Consider the following 19,346-nt stretch of genomic DNA (forward strand, 5'->3'; position numbering starts at 1 on the left):
CAGTAGCCTCCCCGCAGGGCCTATCAGAGAAGTCCAAAGCACAGGCGTTGATACAACCCCTTCTTGAGGCTGGGAAGTGCCCATTTCACAGCTGGGGAAACTGAGGCATTGACAGATTAAGGAACTGTCACACAATCACCCAGCAAGTCTGGACTAGAACCTATCATTACCCTGCAGGTGTAACCAGTAGACCCCACTCACCTCAGAGATGGGAACAGAACCCAGGAGTCCTGGCTCCCAGCCCCCCTCACCCCCCGCTCTAACCCACTAGACTCCGCTCCCCTCCCAGAGTCAGGGAGAGAACCCAGGAGTCTTGGCTCCCAGCTTCCCCTGCTCTAACCCACTCGACCCCACTCCTCTCCCAGAGCTGGGGAGAGAACCCAGAGCTCCCAATACTGTGCCTTAACCTTGAGACCATCTGTTCTCCTCAGTAACTTGTGGTCTGTGAATCAGCTTCCCTACTCCAGATGTAGCTGCATCTCAGAGCTGGGCAAGCCATCCCTATGTGGCATTATGTGTGCCTGTTCCCCAGCTGCCCCACCTTAGACACAGCTGCATTTCTGCACTGGGGCTCAGTGATCGCTGCACAGTCTTGTATCAAGGTGTCTGTCTCTATCCCTAGGTGAATGGTATTTTGACCAACCTACCATACCAAGCGGGCACAGGGAAGATCTCCATGTACCAGAGAGGCTGGGATGCCGTGATCCAGACAGATTTTGGCCTCACTGTCACCTTCGACTGGCACAGCCGGGTCACCGTCACCATGCCCAGCACCTATGCCAGCACCCTGGGTGGTCTGTGCGGCAACTTCAATGGGGACAGGAGTGACGAGCCAGCTGGGAAGGCCGGGGCGGGTGCCGGGCGCAGCTGGAGGGTGGCCGAGCCCCTGGGCTGCGGCGAAGTCGATGTGGGGGCCTGCCCCGACCTGGAAGCCCTCGCCCATCGCCAGCGGGGCATCAACACCGAGTGCGGGATCATCCTGGAGAACACCGGCCCCTTCAGGGAGTGCCACAGCAGAATTGATCCCGAGGGCTTCTTCCTCGACTGCGTGTCCGACTACTGCGTGTCCAAGGGGCAGATGGCCGTGCTAGGGCAGGTGGTTGCCGGCTATGCCTCAGCCTGCCAGGCCGCTGGGGTAATTGTACATCCCTGGAGATACCACGTCTTCTGGAGTGAGTGTGCACCCGTCACATGGCGCTGTCCGCTGGGCAGGGTTCCTGGGCTGGGCTACCACACAGGGCAGGCTGGGCGGTGTGAGGCGCCCTCCTGGTCTCCGATCCATGACCCTATGGATTGCTCTATCCCTAATGAGGGAGAATAGTTACAAACCTGGATAATCCAACCAGGTCCCAGCTGGGGTCTATTGGCTGTAGCTCCATTGAAGTTAATGTGGCTAGATCCCAGCTCGGGTCAATCAGCCGTAGCCTCATTGGAGTCAATGGGGCCACATTCCCCAGCTGGTGAGAATCTGCACGATTGCATTCAAACCAATTGTGTTACACTGACAAACAGCAACTGAGGGTTTGCTCTGTTTTTATCCCCTGAGCTGGCTGAGAGAATGGGCTTTTCCCCTCTAGGGGGCACTGTCTCCAATCCTGCCCCAGGGTGGGGGGCTGGTTGGCTCAGGGGCACAGGGAATGGGGCACTGGGCCTTTCTCCTCCAGGAGGTGCTGGCTCCCATCCAGCCCCTGGGCGGGGACTGGCTGGCTCGGGCTCGGGTGGGGTGGAGGTGCGGAATGGGGCCTTTCCCCTCCAGGGGGCGCCAGCTCCGATCCTGCCCCAGGTTGTGGGGCTGGCTGGCTCAGGGGGGCAGGGAATGGGGCAAGGGCCTTTCCCCTCCAGGGGGCGCCAGCTGTGATCAGAAACTGCTGCTCTGACACCTCATTCTGTTCCTGTCGCAGAGCCAGCCTGTCCCCTGAACAGCCACTATGAGGTTTGCGCCCGGGGCTGCCAGCCGACCTGCAGCAGCCTCTATGCCCCAGTTCAGTGCTCGGCCCAGTGCTGGGAGGGCTGCGTCTGTGATGAGGGCTTTGTGCTGAGCGGTGACCGCTGTGTGCCCATGTCCCAGTGTGGCTGCGTCCACCAGGGCTTTTACTACCAGGCCGGGGAGACCTTCCATCCGACATGCCAGGAGCAGTGCGTCTGCCAGGCCGGCGGGGACGTGGCCTGCAAGGGCTTGTCCTGTGGCCCCAAGGAGGAGTGTAAGGTGGCGGGCAGCGTCCGGAGATGCCACCCTGTGGGATCCGCCACCTGCACCGTCTCTGGAAGCTCCCACTACATCACCTTCGACGGTGCTGCTGCCAGCTTCCAGGGCACCTGCACCTATGCCCTGGCCACGACCTGCACTGACACCCAGAAGCTGATGCCCTTCACCATCCACCTGGAGAACAAGCCGTGGGGCACTAAGCAGGTCTCCGTGGCCAAGCTGGTGTCCATCCGCCTTTATGGGACCACCCTTTCCCTGCTGCAGGGCATGAGGGGGCTGATCAGGGTAAGTCCTGCTCATGGGATGGGCCAAAGAGGAGCGGACTCTGTAGTGGGGTGGGCAGAACAGTAGGGCCAGTCCTGACATCTCAGAGACAGCAGAGTGCCTGTTGGCTAAGAGGGGTGCCCCCAGCTGAGCTCTGTCCCCCCATCTGCCTCTGGGACCGGCCCTTCCAGGGCCGTAGCATTAGATGCCCCCTACACAGGGTCAGAGACCTGGGGGGGAGGGGAAGAGTGACTCTGGAGTCATCCGTCTGAAATCTGAGCTGACTCTGGATTTATCCTGGAGGAGCTGCAATCAGAATCCAGCCCTATTGCAGTCAGGGGTGACTCTGGATTTACACTGAATCTGGCCCTGGCTCTTTTGGGATTTATGTGCGTAGAACAGAGTGGAATTCAGCTTGCGTGCTTTCCTGTTGCATCTCTCCCCGGCCCCAGTGTCCGCTCCCCCTGCTCACACGGGATGCTCTGTCTCTCCCAGGTGGACGGGGTGTCCCACAATCTGCCTGTGGTTGTGGCCGATGGACGGCTTTGGGCCTATCAGCATGGTGGGAACGTGCTGGTGCAAACTGACTTCGGCCTCACCGTGAGCTACGACCTCCTGTACAACGTGAGAGTCACCGTCCCGGGGAACTACCAGGGCCAGACGTGCGGCCTGTGTGGGAACTACAACGGGCGTCGGGACGACGAGTTCCTGCTCCCCGACGGCAGCGCGGCCCCTGACGTGGCAGCCTTTGCCTCCGCCTGGAAAATCCCAGTCCCAGGGGTGGCCTGTGCAGATGGATGCGCCGGGAACAGCTGCCTGGTTTGTGAAGAGACCAAAAAGGACGTCTTCAAACAGCGCCACTACTGCGGGCTGCTCACAGCCTCCGACGGCCCCTTCGCCGCCTGCCACGGCACGGTCAGCCCCAGCGTGTATTTCAACAACTGCCTGTATGATGTTGTTGGGCAACGGGGACTCCCAGGTCCTGTGCCAGAGCATCCAGAGCTATGTGACGGCCTGCCAGGAAGCCGGGGCCCCCATCCAGCCCTGGAGGAGCCCCTCCTTCTGCCGTAAGTGCCGCGATGCTGATGAGGTGTGGGGGGCTGTCCCGCTCACCCTCCTTGATCTGGGGGGGCATCAGTTCTGGGCATCTCATACCAGACCCTTAGCTTATCTGTTTCTTCTCATCCAGTCTTTCCTCATCCTCCCAGTCTGGCTCCCTTTCCATCCATGCTGGTGCACAGAATAATCTGAGCCACATGTTCCTTAGTCCTAAAGTCCTGCACAGAGGGACACAGACCGTGGGTCAGATTCGCAGGCTGGGTGGGAGGGGCTGTACCCTGGAAAGCAGCGACTCTGGAAAGGACCCAGGTGTCCTGATGGAGCCAGCTGCCCATGAGCATGAGATGCTGTGGCCAAGAGAGTGAGCGTGACCCTGGGCTGGAGAAGCAGGAGATAGTGAGGAGAAGCCAGAAGGTGGGGTCCTCTTGAGATACGGCATTGGGGAGACCACAACTGGAGACTGTGCCCAGCTCTGGGGGGCTGCACGTCAGACAGGACATCGGAAAAGGGGGCGGGGTCAGAGCTACGGGAATGATCTGAGGGCTGAAAAACCTGCCCGAGAGCCAGGGACTGAAGGAGCTTGATCTAGTGTGTTTAACCCAGAGAAGGCTCAGAGGCTAGTCCTTGTCTTTCAGCACCTCCCTGGAGAGGAGATTTCAGGGAGCAGAGGGCTTGTTAACCCAATAGACAGAGGCAGAGCGAGAGCTGACAGTCGGTGGGCTGGGGGACGGAGCCAGAGAAATCGAGACTGGGAATAAAGGGCAGATTTTCCCTAGGGTGGGGAACTAACCCTGGGAACAACTGCTACAGCTACAGGGCAGTTTCCTGCCCTCTGAGTCTTTCTAGGGAGATCTCTCTCTCAAAGCTGCGCTCTAGCTCGACCATCAGATCTGGGCTGGGGCAGACTGGTTGCTCATGATGGTTCCTGCAAATCTATGACTCTGTGAATCAATAATTTCTCTCTTTATTTTAGCTCTGAGCTGCCCAGCCAACAGCCACTATGAGGTGTGTGCTGACCTCTGCACCTCGACCTGCGCCTGGATCACCGACTCCACCCCGTGCTCAGAGACCTGTGCCGAAGGCTGCCAATGTGACGATGGCTTCTTCTTTGATGGCCAGGGCTGCGTGACTGTGGAGAGTTGTGGCTGCTTCGAACAGGGGAGATACCTCAAGGTACTGCCCCCTGCTGGTAGATGAGGGTCTGATCCTATTATCCCTAACTGGGAACCTAAGACGAGCTCCTCAGTTGGAGCGAAGCAGATCTACAGCCTAGGGGCGCGTATTCTGGATCAAAACATTGGTCCCCTGGGCTTGGCATCCAACCCATTGGCCATGCTTAATTCCCGATCTCCAGAGACAGGCAAAGAACCCTAATGTGCTGCTTGTCACTACATTCTGTAGTCAACTCCTTGACCACACTTTGATGTGTTGTGAAAGATACCCAAGAGATCAATTAACCAACATCAGTTAGCTTAGAATCATAGAATCATAGAATAACAGGGTTGGAAGGGACCTCAGGAGGTCATCTAGTCCAACCCCCTGCTCAAAGCAGGACCAATCCCCAATTAAATCATCCCAGCCAGGGCTTTGTCAAGCCTGACCTTAAAAACTTCTAAGGAAGGAGATTCCACCACCTCCCTAGGTAACGCATTCCAGTGTTTCACCACCCTCCTAGTGAAAAAGTTTTTCCTAATATCCAACCTAAACCTCCCCCACTGCAACTTGAGACCATTACTCCTTGTCCTGTCATCTTCTACCACTGAGAATAGTCTAGAACCATCCTCTTTGGAACCACCTCTCAGGTAGTTGAAAGCAGCTATCAAATCCCCCCTCATTCTTCTCTTCTGCAGACTAAACAATCCCAGTTCCCTCAGCCTCTCCTCAAAAGTCATGTGTTCCAGACCCCTAATCATTTTTGTTGCCCTTCGCTGGACTCTCTCCAATTTATCCACATCCTTCTTGTAGTGTGGGGCCCAAAACTGGACACGGTACTCCAGATGAGGCCTCACCAGTGTCGAATAGAGGGGAACGATCACGTCCCTCGATCTGCTGGCAATGCCCCCACTTATACGTCCCAAAATGCCATTGGCCTTGGCAACAAGGGCACACTGCTGACTCATATCCAGCTTCTCGTCCACTGTCACCCCTAGGTCCTTTTCCGCAGAACTGCTGCCGAGCCATTCGGTCTGTTTCTTGGTAACAGTTAATAGAGTAGAGCCTGTGTCTGTCCCAGGATATTAGAGAGGGGATGAGTCTGTAGAGTTTCTCTTGGAGTTGCTTGGGGAAGGATTTGATAATGTCCTTCAATTACTGGGTAAATTGTGGTGTGAGGTCTTCTTGGAATCCTTTATAGGAGTGTCGTCACCCCCTTGTCTCTCTACAGCTCAGCTTGGCAGAATTCAGTTTTTATGGTTTTATCATTTCAACCGATAATACTGATGTGTAAGCATTTTTTGTTTTTATCGATTTAAATTTTCACAATGTGCAGAATTGTGGGTTTTAAGCATATATTTTATTTTGGCTAATTTACAAGATTCAAAAAGTTACAACTTTATAACCATTAAAACACAAATTGTCAGCCGCACATCAAAACCCACAACGTGAACAGCCTGAAATCAAACTCTGATCAGCATTGCAGCATTCTTCTTACCTTGCCTACCTGTGAATTTCAACGATTATGGATGAAAATATTTTTGTCCTTGGTTTGTGTGTACAGTGAAATCAGTGTTTGCCGGTACAAATCTAATCCTCCCAAGCCTAAAAAATAGTACAGGAAAAAAGAGTTCAATACAATAGGAACTTCTGGGAAGCTGTCACATGCTGCGTTGTTGAATTCCCCCGAGAAAGAAGGTGTGTCTCCAAAGTTACCGCTCCATTTTTACACCCATCCTGTTTACAGATAAAAAGCTACTGTAGCCATCATCCAGAGGCTAGATTTAACCAATCATCTTTGTATCTTGCTTTTCGGGTACTGTGGTGTACCTCTTATCCCTGTGTTTTGACACATGGGTGTGAAGACATCTCCTTGGCTTGTACCAGGGTAACACCCCTATCTTAATCCTGACAGTTTTTCTATCAGTTTCAGCCAAAGTTAATGTAGGGCATTATGGGATACTTAGCACAAGTAAACCAGTTTATAGGAAGATGTAGGCCAGTTCAGGCCCTGTAACTTCTATAATGTTATAGTGCTTTGTCTGCTTAATGCATAGTCATAGATTAATCGATTTGTATATTCCAAGGCCAGAAGGGACCACTGTGGCCATCTACTCAGACCTCCTGCATAACAAAGGCCAGAGAGCTGTCCTCAGACCATTCCTAGAGCAGATCTGTTAGGAAAAAACATCCAATCGTGATTTAAAGATTGTCAGTGATGGACCTCACCCCGTGGGAAATAGTTCAAGTGGTTAATTGCTCTCATCATTAAAAATGTACGCCTTCGTTCCCGACGGAATTTGTCTAGCTTCAAGTTCCAGCCATTGGATCATGTTAGATCTTTCTCTGCTAGAGCGAAAAGCCCAATATTAACTAGTTGTTCCCTGAGTGGATGATTATAAACTGGGATCAAGTTACTCCTTAAGCTTCTCTTTGTTAAAGTAAAGAAACTGAGCTCCTTGAGTCTATCACTAGAAGCCATGTTTTCTAATGTTTTCATCATTCTCCTGGCTCCTCTCTGTCCCCATTCCAATTTATCAACATCCTTCTCGACCTGCAGTCACCAAAACTGGACACAGGATTCCAGTTTCGGTCGCACCAGGGCCAGATACAGAGGACAAAACAATCTCTCTGCTCCTACTTGAGTTGCCTCTGTTTATGCCTCCCAGGATCACATTAGCTCAAACATTTTGGCCATGGCTCATGTTTAGCTGATTATCCATCCTGACCCCCACAGATTAATGTGCGTGGTGGGAATAATACATATCACTAATGTGATTTTTTTATATGCATTAGCCCCGCATATATGGGTCAACACTATGCCACAGGGCTGGAGTCATCTCCCTGATCAGCCTGTTCCCTGAAAGAGATTGGACCCTCCTGTCACTTGCTCTTTCTTCTTGTCGCCAGACAAATTCAAATTGGAAATAAGGCACAGTCGTTTAGCAGCATGGGTGATTAACCAGTGGGACAAATTCCCAAGTGAAGTGCTGGATTCTCCACCCCTTGGTGTCATAGAATCATAGAATATAAGGGTTGGAAGGGACCCCAGAAGGTCACCTAGTCCAACCCCCTGCTCGAAGCAGGACCAATTCCCAGTTAAATCATCCCAGCCAGGGCTTTGTCAAGCCGGGCCTTAAAAACCTCTAAGGATGGAGATTCCACCACCTCCCTAGGTAACCTATTCCAGAGCTTCACCACCCCCCTAGTGAAATAGTGTTTCCGAATATCCAACCTAGACCTCCCCCATCTTCCAATACACTGTCACCCACAACACACAACGCTACCACTCTACTGTGTATTGCATCCTCCGTAGCACTTGTACCCCCAGCACACAAGGCTGCCAATGTATTGTGTATGGCATCTTCCAATACACCAATACTCCTAACAAAACACACCACAACACACAACACTGACCTATACTGTACAGCGCATCTTCCAGAGTACCCGTACCCTAACATGCCCGGCCCTGCCGCTGCGTTGTCATGCACGCCCTTTCCTGTCCCCGGCGTGGATGGCTGTGACCCTAATGCTCCTGCCCTTCCCCTTTGCAGCTGAATGATGTCATCACCAGCCTGCCGCTGACCCTGGCCGATGGCAAGCTGCGGCTTCTCCAGAGCGGCCTGAGCGCCATGCTGCAGACGGCCTTTGGCCTGGAGGTCTCCTTTGACTGGAACTGGCTGGTGGAGGTGACCCTGCCCAGCAGCTACTATGGCGCCACCTGTGGCCTGTGTGGGAATTACAACCAGGACCCAGCGGACGACATGGTGACGCCGGCTGGCGCCCAGCCCAGCTCAGTGGTGGAGTGGGCCGCCAGTTGGAAGGTGAGGGACCGCGACCCATTCTGCTGGCACATCTGCCAGGGGAAATGCCCCACCTGTGAGGAGGAGCAGCGGCAGCGTTACTACCGGGACGAGGCCTGCGGGCTGATCGCCAAGGTGGACGGCCCCTTCCGCGAATGCCACCGCAAGCTCAGCCCGGAGAACTTCTTCGACAGCTGCGTCTACGACGTCTGCCTCAACGGGGGCGCCAAGACCATGCTGTGCCAGGCGCTGGGTGCCTACGCCGCCAGCTGCCGCACAGAGGGGGTCGTGGTCCGCGACTGGAGGACGCAATCCGGCTGCAGTGAGTGTGGGGCCAGTGGGGAGAGGGTTAGAGCAGGAGGGTTGGGCGCCAGGACTCCTGTGTTCTATCCCTGGCTCTGGCAGGGGAGTGGGGTCTGGTGGTTAGATCAGGGGGCTGGGAGCCAGGTCTCCTGGGTTCTAAGTCCCAGCTCTGGGAAGGGAGTGGGGTCTAGTGGGTTAGAGCAGGGGGGCTGAGAGCCAGGACTCATAGGTACTATCCTTGGCTCTGGGAGGGAAGTGGGGTTTGGTGGTTAGAGCAGAGGGGGACTCAGAGCCGGGACTCCTGGGTTCTATCCCATCTGTGGGACGGGAGTGGGGTCTAGTGGGTCAGAGCAGGGTGGGCTGGGAGTCGGGATTCCTGGGTTCTATTCTCAGCTCTACATCTCCCATGATGCACCAGTGCTATTGACTCCCATGATGCACCGCTTCCCCTTTCCAAAAGGGTAGAGCATGGTGCATCATGGGTGATGTAGTCCAAACACAGAGCTTGGTTTATACATGAGAATGAGGCGCCTGAGCTGTGGCCCCCAGGAGGCACTAGGATAACATTTCTGAATAGAACTTTTTAGATTTCTTTTTGTTTGTTGTCAGCTGAAATTTTCACCCAAAATAGACATTTTCCATGGGGGAAAATCCCTCATTTTTCGGTCAACACTCATGTTTCAGGGTATGACTGACTGCAGAGTCAGGAAAGGATTTTTCTCCAGTCTGCAGCTAGCTGCTGCGGGTGTAACACTTGAGTGTGTAGCATCCTCAGAGAGAAGTGGGATACAGGATTGGCTGGACCACGGTCTTATGCACTGGGACAGGTGTTTGGTCAGTTTTGCTGTTGTTAATTCTCCCCCAACTCTGATCCCAGCCCTGCCCTGCCCTGCGAACAGCCACTACAAGGCCTGTGGGAACGCCTGCCCGGCCAGCTGCTCTGACCAAACTTCCCCCTCCTCCTGCCGGGAGCCCTGCGTGGAGACCTGCCAGTGTGACAATGGTTACGTCCTCAGCGCCGGCCAGTGCGTCCCCATGGGGAGCTGTGGATGCGACTATAATGGCCGATACTACAAACCCAGCGAAGAGTTCTGGGCCGATGAGAACTGCCGCTTTCGGTGCAGGTGTGACCCCAGCCTGGATATGGTGGTTTGCCAGGAGACCGGCTGCAAGGCCAGCGAGAGATGCGCTGTGGTCAATGGGATCCGTGGCTGCCATGCAATCAGCTACTCCACCTGCATGGCCTCCGGGGACCATCACTACACCACCTTCACTGGGCGAAGATATGACTTCCAGGGCACATGCATCTACAAGCTGTCTGGGCTCTGCTCCAAGGACCCCACACTAACCCCCTTCAACATCACAATCCAGAACAACCGTAGCAGCAGGGCCTTGTCCTTTGCTGAGGTGGTGACCGTGGAGGTATACGGCAGAACCATTGCAGTCAGCCAGCAGCACCCTCTCAGGATCCAGGTAGGGACGCAGCCATGGCCCTCTGAAGAGTGGGGCTCTTGGGGCCAGATCCCCAGTGGGTGGGAATGGGCCATCACTGAAGTGGAGTCAATGGGGCCAGATCCCACCTAGTGGAAATCCACAGAGGATGTGGGCTCTGGTGTCTGTGTAAACCAAGGAGCCCACAGTTAAGCAGATAGTTGGTATGTTGGAAAATTTCAGTGCCATGTTGTGTGTATGATCCACAGCTACATAATGGGGGTGGGGGTTCAGTAGGGGGCGCTCTCCCTCAATGTCAGTGCTCAGCCCAGCTGCTCAGCGCAGAGCTGCGGTGCAGGAAATGGGGAGGAGATTATTGTTACAAAGGTCAAAGATTCTACTCAGCTGTTCCTTGGTGATTTTCAGGCACAGATCTTTCTGTAGAAAGAATATGTACCGCTCCTGTTTAATTAACAGGGAAACTGAGGCACACAGCAGGACAAAGACGTGCCCAAAATTACATAGACAGTCAGTGGAAGAGCTGGGAGTAGAATCCCTGTTGAGGTTACAGGGACAAACCATCCCGATGAGTCGAAAGAATAGTAAATATGGCAGGCGACCAGCTTGGCTTAATGGTGAAATCTTAGCGGATCTTAAACATAAAAAAGAAGCTTACAAGAAGTGGAAGGTTGGACATATGACCAGGGAAGAGTATAAAAATATTGCTAGGGCATGTAGGAATGTTATCAGGAGGGCCAAATCGCACCTGGAGCTGCAGCTAGCCAGAGATGTCAAGAGTAACAAGAAGGGTTTCTTCAGGTATGTTGGCAACAAGAAGAAAGCCAAGGAATGTGTGGGCCCCTTACTGAATGAGGGAGGCAAACTAGTGACAGAGGATGTGGAAAAAGCTAATGTACTCAATGCTTTTTTTGCCTCTGTTTTCACTAACAAGGTCAGCTCCCAGACTGCTACGCTGGGCATCACAAAATGGGGAAGAGATGGCCAGCCCTCTGTGGAGATAGAGGTGGTTAGGGACTTTTTAGAAAAGCTGGACGTGCACAAGTCCATGGGGCCGGACGAGTTGCATCCGAGAGTGCTGAAGGAACTGGCGGCTGTGATTGCAGAGCCATTGGCCATTATCTTTGAAAACTCGTGGCGAACCGGGGAAGTCCCGGATGACTGGAAAAAGGCTAATGTAGTGCCAATCTTTAAAAAAGGGAAGAAGGAGGATCCTGGGAACTACAGGCCAGTCAGCCTCACTTCAGTCCCTGGAAAAATCATGGAGCAGGTCCTCAAAGAATCAATCCTGAAGCACTTGCATGAGAGGAAAGTGATCAGGAACAGCCAGCATGGATTCACCAAGGGAAGGTCATGCCTGACTAATCTAATCGCCTTCTATGATGAGATTACTGGTTCTGTGGATGAAGGAAAAGCAGTGGATGTATTGTTTCTTGACTTTAGCAAAGCTTTTGACACGGTCTCCCACAGTATTCTTGTCAGCAAGTTAAGGAAGTATGGGCTGGATGAATGCACTACAAGGTGGGTAGAAAGCTGGCTAGATTGTCGGGCTCAACGGGTAGTGATCAATGGCTCCATGTCTAGTTGGCAGCCGGTATCAAGTGGTGTGCCCCAAGGGTCGGTCCTGGGGCCGGTTTTGTTCAATATCTTCATAAATGATCTGGAGGATGGTGTGGATTGCACTCTCAGCAAATTTGCGGATGATACTAAACTGGGAGGAGTGGTAGATACGCTGGAGGGGAGGGATAGGATACAGAAGGACCTAGACAAATTGGAGGATTGGGCCAAAAGAAATCTGATGAGGTTCAATAAGGATAAGTGCAGGGTCCTGCACTTAGGACGGAAGAACCCAATGCACAGCTACAGACTAGGGACCGAATGGCTAGGCAGCAGTTCTGCGGAAAAGGACCTAGGGGTGACAGTGGACGAGAAGCTGGATATGAGTCAGCAGTGTGCCCTTGTTGCCAAGAAGGCCAATGGCATTTTGGGATGTATAAGTAGGGGCATAGCGAGCAGATCGAGGGACGTGATCGTTCCCCTCTATTCGACATTGGTGAGGCCTCATCTGGAGTACTGTGTCCAGTTTTGGGCCCCACACTTCAAGAAGGATGTGGATAAATTGGAGAGAGTCCAGCGAAGGGCAACAAAAATGATTAGGGGTCTGGAACATATGAGTTATGAGGAGAGGCTGAGGGAGCTGGGATTGTTTAGCCTGCAGAAGAGAAGAATGAGGGGGGATTTGATAGCTGCTTTCAACTACCTGAAAGGGGGTTCCAAAGAGGATGGCTCTAGACTGTTCTCAATGGTTTCAGATGACAGAACGAGGAGTAATGGTCTCAAGTTACAGTGGGGGAGGTTTAGATTGGATATTAGGAAAAACTTTTTCACTATGAGGGTGGTGAAACACTGGAATGCGTTACCTAGGGAGGTGGTAGAATCTCCTTCCTTAGAGGTTTTTAAGGTCAGGCTTGACAAAGCCCTGGCTGGGATGATTTAACTGGGAATTGGTCCTGCTTTGAGCAGGGGGTTGGACTAGATGACCTTCCGGGGTCCCTTCCAACCCTTATATTCTATGATTCTATGATTCTATGATTCTAACCCAGGAGTTCTGGCTCCCAGCCCTAACCACTAGACACCACTCCCACCCGGAGCCATGGATATGTCATGGATTCATAGGACTTGTGCTTTCTCTCGGCTCCATACAATACCTGTGGGGAACCCCCTTCAGTGCGACAGCCCTTCTCGGGGGTCAAGCCGTAGCCCCTCCCCCTTGTTCTCCAGACCGGAGTGACTCTCAGCCAGCGTAACACAGGAGAGTTTATTGAGCATCTGAACCCAGCAGAGGAAACTCTCTGGGCCTCAGGCCTGGCTTCCCTCAGCACAGCTCATCTAAGTCTCCCCTGCATCCAGGTGAGCTCTGGCTGCTCTCTCTCTCTCCAGTCCAGCAGCCCCCTCCTTCCAGCTGAACATCCTATACCCCTTCCCCAACAGCTCCTCCCCTGTCCTTTTTCCATCCCAGGTAAACAGGGTGCTGGGGCCCCTTTCTTCTGTCCTTTATTCCCCTCCGGCTGGAACTGGTTGGTCACGTCACCGGGGTCCTCTCTTCTCAGCCCATTGTCCTCCCACAGGCCAGAACCAGCTGACTGCCAAGCTGGGGTGGGCCTGTTAGTCAGCAGGTCACCAGTTGTTAGGGTTCCCCATCGCCAGGCCATTGTCCGGGGGTCCCAGCTGCTAGGCGAGGTCACGCCTGGTCCTCTGCAACAACAAACCCTCTCTCACCACCTTGTTAAAAAGGCAACACAGGGAAACTGAGGCGCACACACACTATTCATGTAAAACACTACAAAAATCCTTAACTTCATCACAAGATAGAACTTTGGAGTCCTGGGTCCCTGTCCCCTGCCCCCTCCTTGCAGTGTTCATTCAAAATTAAGCCCTGGCCATGCCATATCTGTTCCAGGTTGATGGAGTCTTTGTGGATCTGCCTTACTACCACGAGGAGACGTTCCAGGCCTACGTCAGCGGAGCCCAAGTCCTCATCAAGACCGCCTTCGACCTGAGGGTGACCTTTGATGGGAGCAGCCTGGTCCAGGTCACAGTGCCCAACACCTACGCCAATGCCCTCTGTGGTCTATGTGGCAATGGCAACCAGAGCCCTGGCCAAGATCTGATCATGAGGGATGGGAGCCGGGCCACCAATGCCGTCCAGTTCGCAGAGAGCTGGAAGGTGGGGGAGGTCCCAGGGTGCTCGGACAGCTGCACCGGGGACTGCCCAGTCTGCAGTGAGGCTCAGAGACAACCCTATAAGGGAGACCAGTACTGCGGGGTCCTCACCACAGGGGATGGGCCATTCAGACAGTGCCACGGAGCCATCGACCCAGCCCCCTTCTTCAATGATTGTCTCTCCGACACCTGCCAGTACAAGGGGCATCACTCGGCTCTGTGCGGCGCGATCGGCGCCTACGTGATGGCCTGCCAGGCTGGGGGCATCCAGACAGGGCCTTGGAGAACAGCCTCATTCTGCAGTGAGTGTCGCCTGTGGGATGCTACTTGAGGGACTGGCGTGTGCGCACCAGCCCCTGCTGCTGGGGACACGGGGAGTGGATGTCAGAATTTCTCACCCACATGCCACGCACATTTGTGGCTTACTGCTATCTAAGGGAGATTGGCCTGAGGCTCACGCAGCTTGGGGAGGGATAGAACCCAGGAATCCTGGCTCCAGCCCCCCCCCCCAACCACTAGACACCACTCCCCTCCCAAAGCTGGGGATAGAACCCAGGAGTCCTGACTCCCAGTTTCACACCCACCCCAGTTCTGTCCACTGTACCTTAATGGGCCTTTTATCTCACCCCCATCTGCACGTTCCCTCTGATCTTCTCCTGCAGGCCCCACCTGCCCCCATAACTCCCACTACGAGCTCTGTGGGAGCGGCTGCCCTGCCACCTGCCACGGGCTCTCGGCGCCGGACGGCTGTGACGCTCCCTGTGCCGAAGGGTGTTTCTGCGACGCTGGGTTCCTCCTGAGCGGAGACCGGTGTGTCCCCGTCGCGCAGTGCGGCTGTGTGCACCAGGGCAGGTACTACAGGAAGGGAGAGGAGTTCTACGCCAGCGCCTCCTGCCGGGAGCGGTGCCGGTGCCAAGACAACGGGGTTGTCGAGTGCCAGGAGGTCTCCTGCGGAGCCAGCGAGCAGTGCAGGGTGGAGAACGGAGTCCTGGGCTGCCACGCCACAGGCTGCGGCAAATGCACCGTGGCCGGCAATTCCCACTACCTGACCTTGGACGGACGGGCCTTCGACTTCCAGGGCTCCTGTGCTTACACCTTAGCCGAGCTCTGCAGCAGCAGTGCCCGGCTGGCGAACTTCTCTGTGGTGGTGGAGAAGGAGAGCCCTGGCGATGGTCGCGTGGCTTGGACAAGGATGCTGGTAGTTTCTGTCCATGGCTACGCCATCACCGTGGAGAGGGGGAGGAAATGGAGTGTTGTGGTAAGGTCCCCGTGTGCTTTGAGCCCCGTTGCTGGCCAACTCCATATTTGCTGGTTATTCCGCAGCCTGACCCGGGTGCCCTGACGTCCAGATGTAGCATGGCTGGAGTGGAGGGGAGGGATGGCCCCCATGGTGAGGGTGCTTGGGAGATTTGGGTGCCAGTCCCTGCTCCATCAGAGGCTGACTGTGTGACCTTGAGCAAGTCCCTGTACATGTAACCTGGGTGTTAGCCCAAACCCTTCCACTGTCCACATGGAAAAACCTCTGACCTGGGGCTTTAAACCCTGGCTAGCTGACCCAGCTCCTAGTGGGTTAGAACTTCAACGTGGGCTGGCAGCTGACGCAGGCTCAGTCATTCGAGTGTGGATGGTCCTCCAGTGCCTTCCCACAATTCCTGCCTAAGGACAGGCAAGTTCTCTCACAGTTGACTGGGAAAGGATCCCAGAGTGTCTCATCACTCAGGCTATGCCCCCAGGCAGAACGGGCGAGCCTGGAGACGGGAATGCGGGGAGGGCTCTGCAGTGGGGAGGCACACACCCAAGCTCGGCTAAGCTCAGACTCGAGTACCAATCACTTGGGTTAGCTGTGCAGTGAAGACAGATTCTTTGTCCATCTATGCCTCAGTTTCCCCAGTTGTACAATGGGGATAATGGCACTGCCCTGCCTCCCAGGCAGATTGTCACAATAAATATGCTAAAGGGCTGCTCAGATACCAAATTAATGCAGACCAGATAAGGACCTAGAATAGAGCCAGGGCACCTGGGCTCTATTCCCAGCTGCTCTGCTGGTTGACCGTGGACAGGTCCCTTCCCCTTTATGTGCCTTATTTTCCCCGACTGTATTACAAACTCCCCTGCGGCACCACGGTGCCATTTCAGAAATATTTTGGTGTTTTGCTGAAAAAAGTTGAAATTTTCCTTGGGGCTGGGGTGGGAAAATGCCAATGAAGTGAGCTGTAGCTCATGAAAGCTTCTGCTCAAATAAATTTGTTAGTCTCTAAGGTGCCACAAGTCCTCCTTTTCCATTTTCAGAGTAGTTCTACTAAGTTAGAAATGCCGGTGGTCTCATATGCTGAGTCTAGAAGTAGTCTAGCCCCAAGAGTGGGGCAAAAAATGGTGGTAGTATGGGTTATATCTTCACAAACGTCGGGGCAGCCTCTCCCCAAAATCCACCCAACCTCTCCCAACTGCATTTAAATCAAGATCCTGCATTAAGCTAAGACGAGATAAATAAAGAAATAGACGGCAAAGAGAGAGGCCTTGGCAATTTGTCTAGTCCAGGTATGTGTCCTGGAGGACTAGCTAGAGGAGAGACAGAACTTGGCCTTGCCTAGAAAGAAGAGCCAATATGGGCCCGAGTCCCAGGAAGCCCCAGTAGATCAGCCTATGGAAGTTACATGACAAAACTCAAGTCAGTTTTTCTGGAATCTAATGCAGTGATGGGCAAACGTCCCTTTCCTTGGCACAGGTGAACGGGGAGCTCTACGCTCTGCCGCTGGCCCTAGACAGCGGGAGAATCCGCGTGAACCAGGAGGGGAAGAATGTTGTCGTCCAGACTGATTTTGGCCTCAAATTCCTTTATGATGCTTCGTACTACGCCTTGGTGTCCGTCCCCAGCTCCTACAAGGGACACGTGTGCGGCTTGTGCGGCAACTTCAACGGTGACAAGAACGACGACTTCCTGCTGCCCGGTGGGAAGAGCGCCCAGAACGCGGATGAGTTTGGGGCCTCCTGGAAGGTGCCCGTTGATGGTGCCACGTGCGCCGATGGCTGTGGTGAGAGGTGCCCGGTCTGTGATGCAGCCAAGACAGCGCCGTACCAGGTCGAGAGCTCCTGTGGACTGATCAGAGCCACCTCGGGTCCCTTCAGAGACTGTCACTCGCTGGTCAGCCCTGCCGAGTACTTCAACCATTGTCTCTATGACATGTGTGCCGCCAATGGGGCGGGAGAGACCCTCTGCCAGAGCCTCCAGGCCTACGCGGCCGCGTGCCAGGCAGCTGGGGCCAAAATCAGAGCCTGGAGAACGGCCTCCTTCTGCTGTAAGTTTATAGAGCAACCTACAGCCCTGGGCTGAGGTAACTTCCCAGACCTCATCCCTCCTCTGTCTGCTCCCCCTCCCGCATCATCCCAACTCCCTGGGACCCCAGATCTCTTGATCCCAGCCCTCTCCTCACCCTACCACTGCCCCACCCCCCAAAAAACCTGATCAGCAGCAGCAGCTTGGTCTTTAAAAAACCAAACAAACTAGAAAACATCCAGAAAAATAACTTGACTTGCTCAGACCAAGGAGTCCCTAGTGGAGCTGGGAATTGAACCCAGAACACTGGTGTCTTAAAGGTGCGTCTCCATAGCAACACAACCAATCAACCAACCCAGCCAAAAAAACAGAGCTTGGTCTGTGAATAGGATTGGGGGGTGGGTCTCAGAGACCTGATGGGAACATCTGCACTGTTATAGAGCCACGTAGCTATGTTGCTATAGGCATATGGGCATACGCTAAATAAGCTGTAGGTGTGGCTGAAGGCAGTAGCAGAAAAGCCTGCAGGCCCCTGTAACAGTAGCATAGCCAAACTAGCTAAGGTTCAAGGCCTAAAGACTTGATACAAGCAACTAACCAATAGGTGCCATCTTGTGACAGACGGTCACAAGACAAGAGTGCTGTTATAAGCCAAAGTGCCGACAGGTAATCACAGGACACCTGTTTGTACCAGCTTTAGCCGTGTAGGTGACCTAGCTATGTCAGTGTACACACTACAGCCGTGTCCCTCTGATGTAAGTGCCCTAATACACCGACATCATAATTCCACCCCCGTGAGAGGCGTAGGGCTTTTGTCAGGGTAGTTAGGGCAAGGCAGTGTCCGTGTAGACACTGTGCTCCTTACAACAGCTGTTGGCTGCTTTTTCAGTTTAAAGCTGGGCAGTTGACTGCCCCTGGCTCCCTGCTCTGAGCCAGGCTGTGCCTGCCCGGCTCCCCGCTCAGGGAGGTGTGAAGCCCAGGTGGCTGCCCCCCGCTCCTGGCTGGGATTGGGGAGGCGAGAAGCCCAAGTGGCTGCCCCCTGCTCCTGGTGGGGATTGGGGAGGCGAGAAGCCCAAGTGGCTGCCCCCTGCTCCTGGTGGGGATTGGGGAGGCGAGAAACCCAGGTGGCTGCCCCCTGCTCCTGGTGGGGATTGGGGAGGTGTGAAGCCCAGGTGGCTGCCCCCTGCTCCTGGTGGGGATTGGGGAGGTGTGAAGCCCAGGTGGCTGCCCCCCGCTCCTGGCGGGGATTGGGGAGGTGAGAAGCCCAGGTGGCTGCCCCCTGCTCCTGGTGGGGATTGGGGAGGCGAGAAGCCCAGGTTGCTGTCTCCCCAATCCCAGCAGGGAGCCAAGAAGCCCAGGCGACTGGCCCCTGCTTCCAGTTGGGGGTTGGGAGCCTGGGCAGCTGGCTCCCAGCAGGGAGCTGAGAGCCTTGGCTCTCAGCCCCTCTCACTGGCCCTCTGCAGTCGGTGGAAGTGCTCCTGGTGAGGACATGCATCACTGACAGAAGGAGGGTAGTGTGGACATCAGCCACTGCAGTAATTACATAGGTCGGCTTAAGTCTGTAGTGTAGACATGCCCTTATTCACCTGGTGTACATGTGATGGATCTAAAACACATGGGTTTGCTGCCAGTGTTGCTTGGGCATTTACTCTTTGTTTTATTCCTCTCTTTCTCATTTGTTTCTCTCTCCAGCTCTGGCCTGCCCAGCCAACAGCCACTATGAGCTGTGCACTAGATCCTGCGATTTCACCTGCGCTGGCTTGTCCACCCCTGCCCAGTGCACCGGGAAGTGTTTTGAAGGCTGCCAGTGCGACGTGGGCTACGCGGCTGACGGGGAGGGGTGCGTGTCCGTGGATGGGTGCGGCTGTGTGCGCGACGGACGCTACATCAGGGTGGGTGCTGGGGTATTGGGGTGTGAAGTTTCTCAGGCCGGCTGCTGCCCTTGCTACCTGCTGACCTGACTGAAACAGGAGGAGGAGGGAGAGGAGCTGAGTTGAGAACACAAGGGGTCCCACTGAAAAAACAAAGAGGGTGTGGTACTTCCCTAAGCTCCACCCACAGAATAAGCTCCACCCACGAGTCACTACTTGGGTTGTACAGACCTTCAAAGTAT

At 54.5% G+C, this 19,346-nt stretch overlaps 1 pseudogene; it reads left to right on the forward strand.

The window, feature by feature from the left end:
* The window catches only part of LOC125625890 (IgGFc-binding protein-like), a 35,726-nt pseudogene that overhangs the window by 11,392 nt on the left and 4,988 nt on the right, over window positions 1-19,346 (forward strand).

This window comes from Caretta caretta, chromosome 24 (genome assembly GCF_965140235.1).
Source record: "Caretta caretta isolate rCarCar2 chromosome 24, rCarCar1.hap1, whole genome shotgun sequence".
Lineage (NCBI taxonomy): Eukaryota > Metazoa > Chordata > Testudines > Cheloniidae > Caretta > Caretta caretta.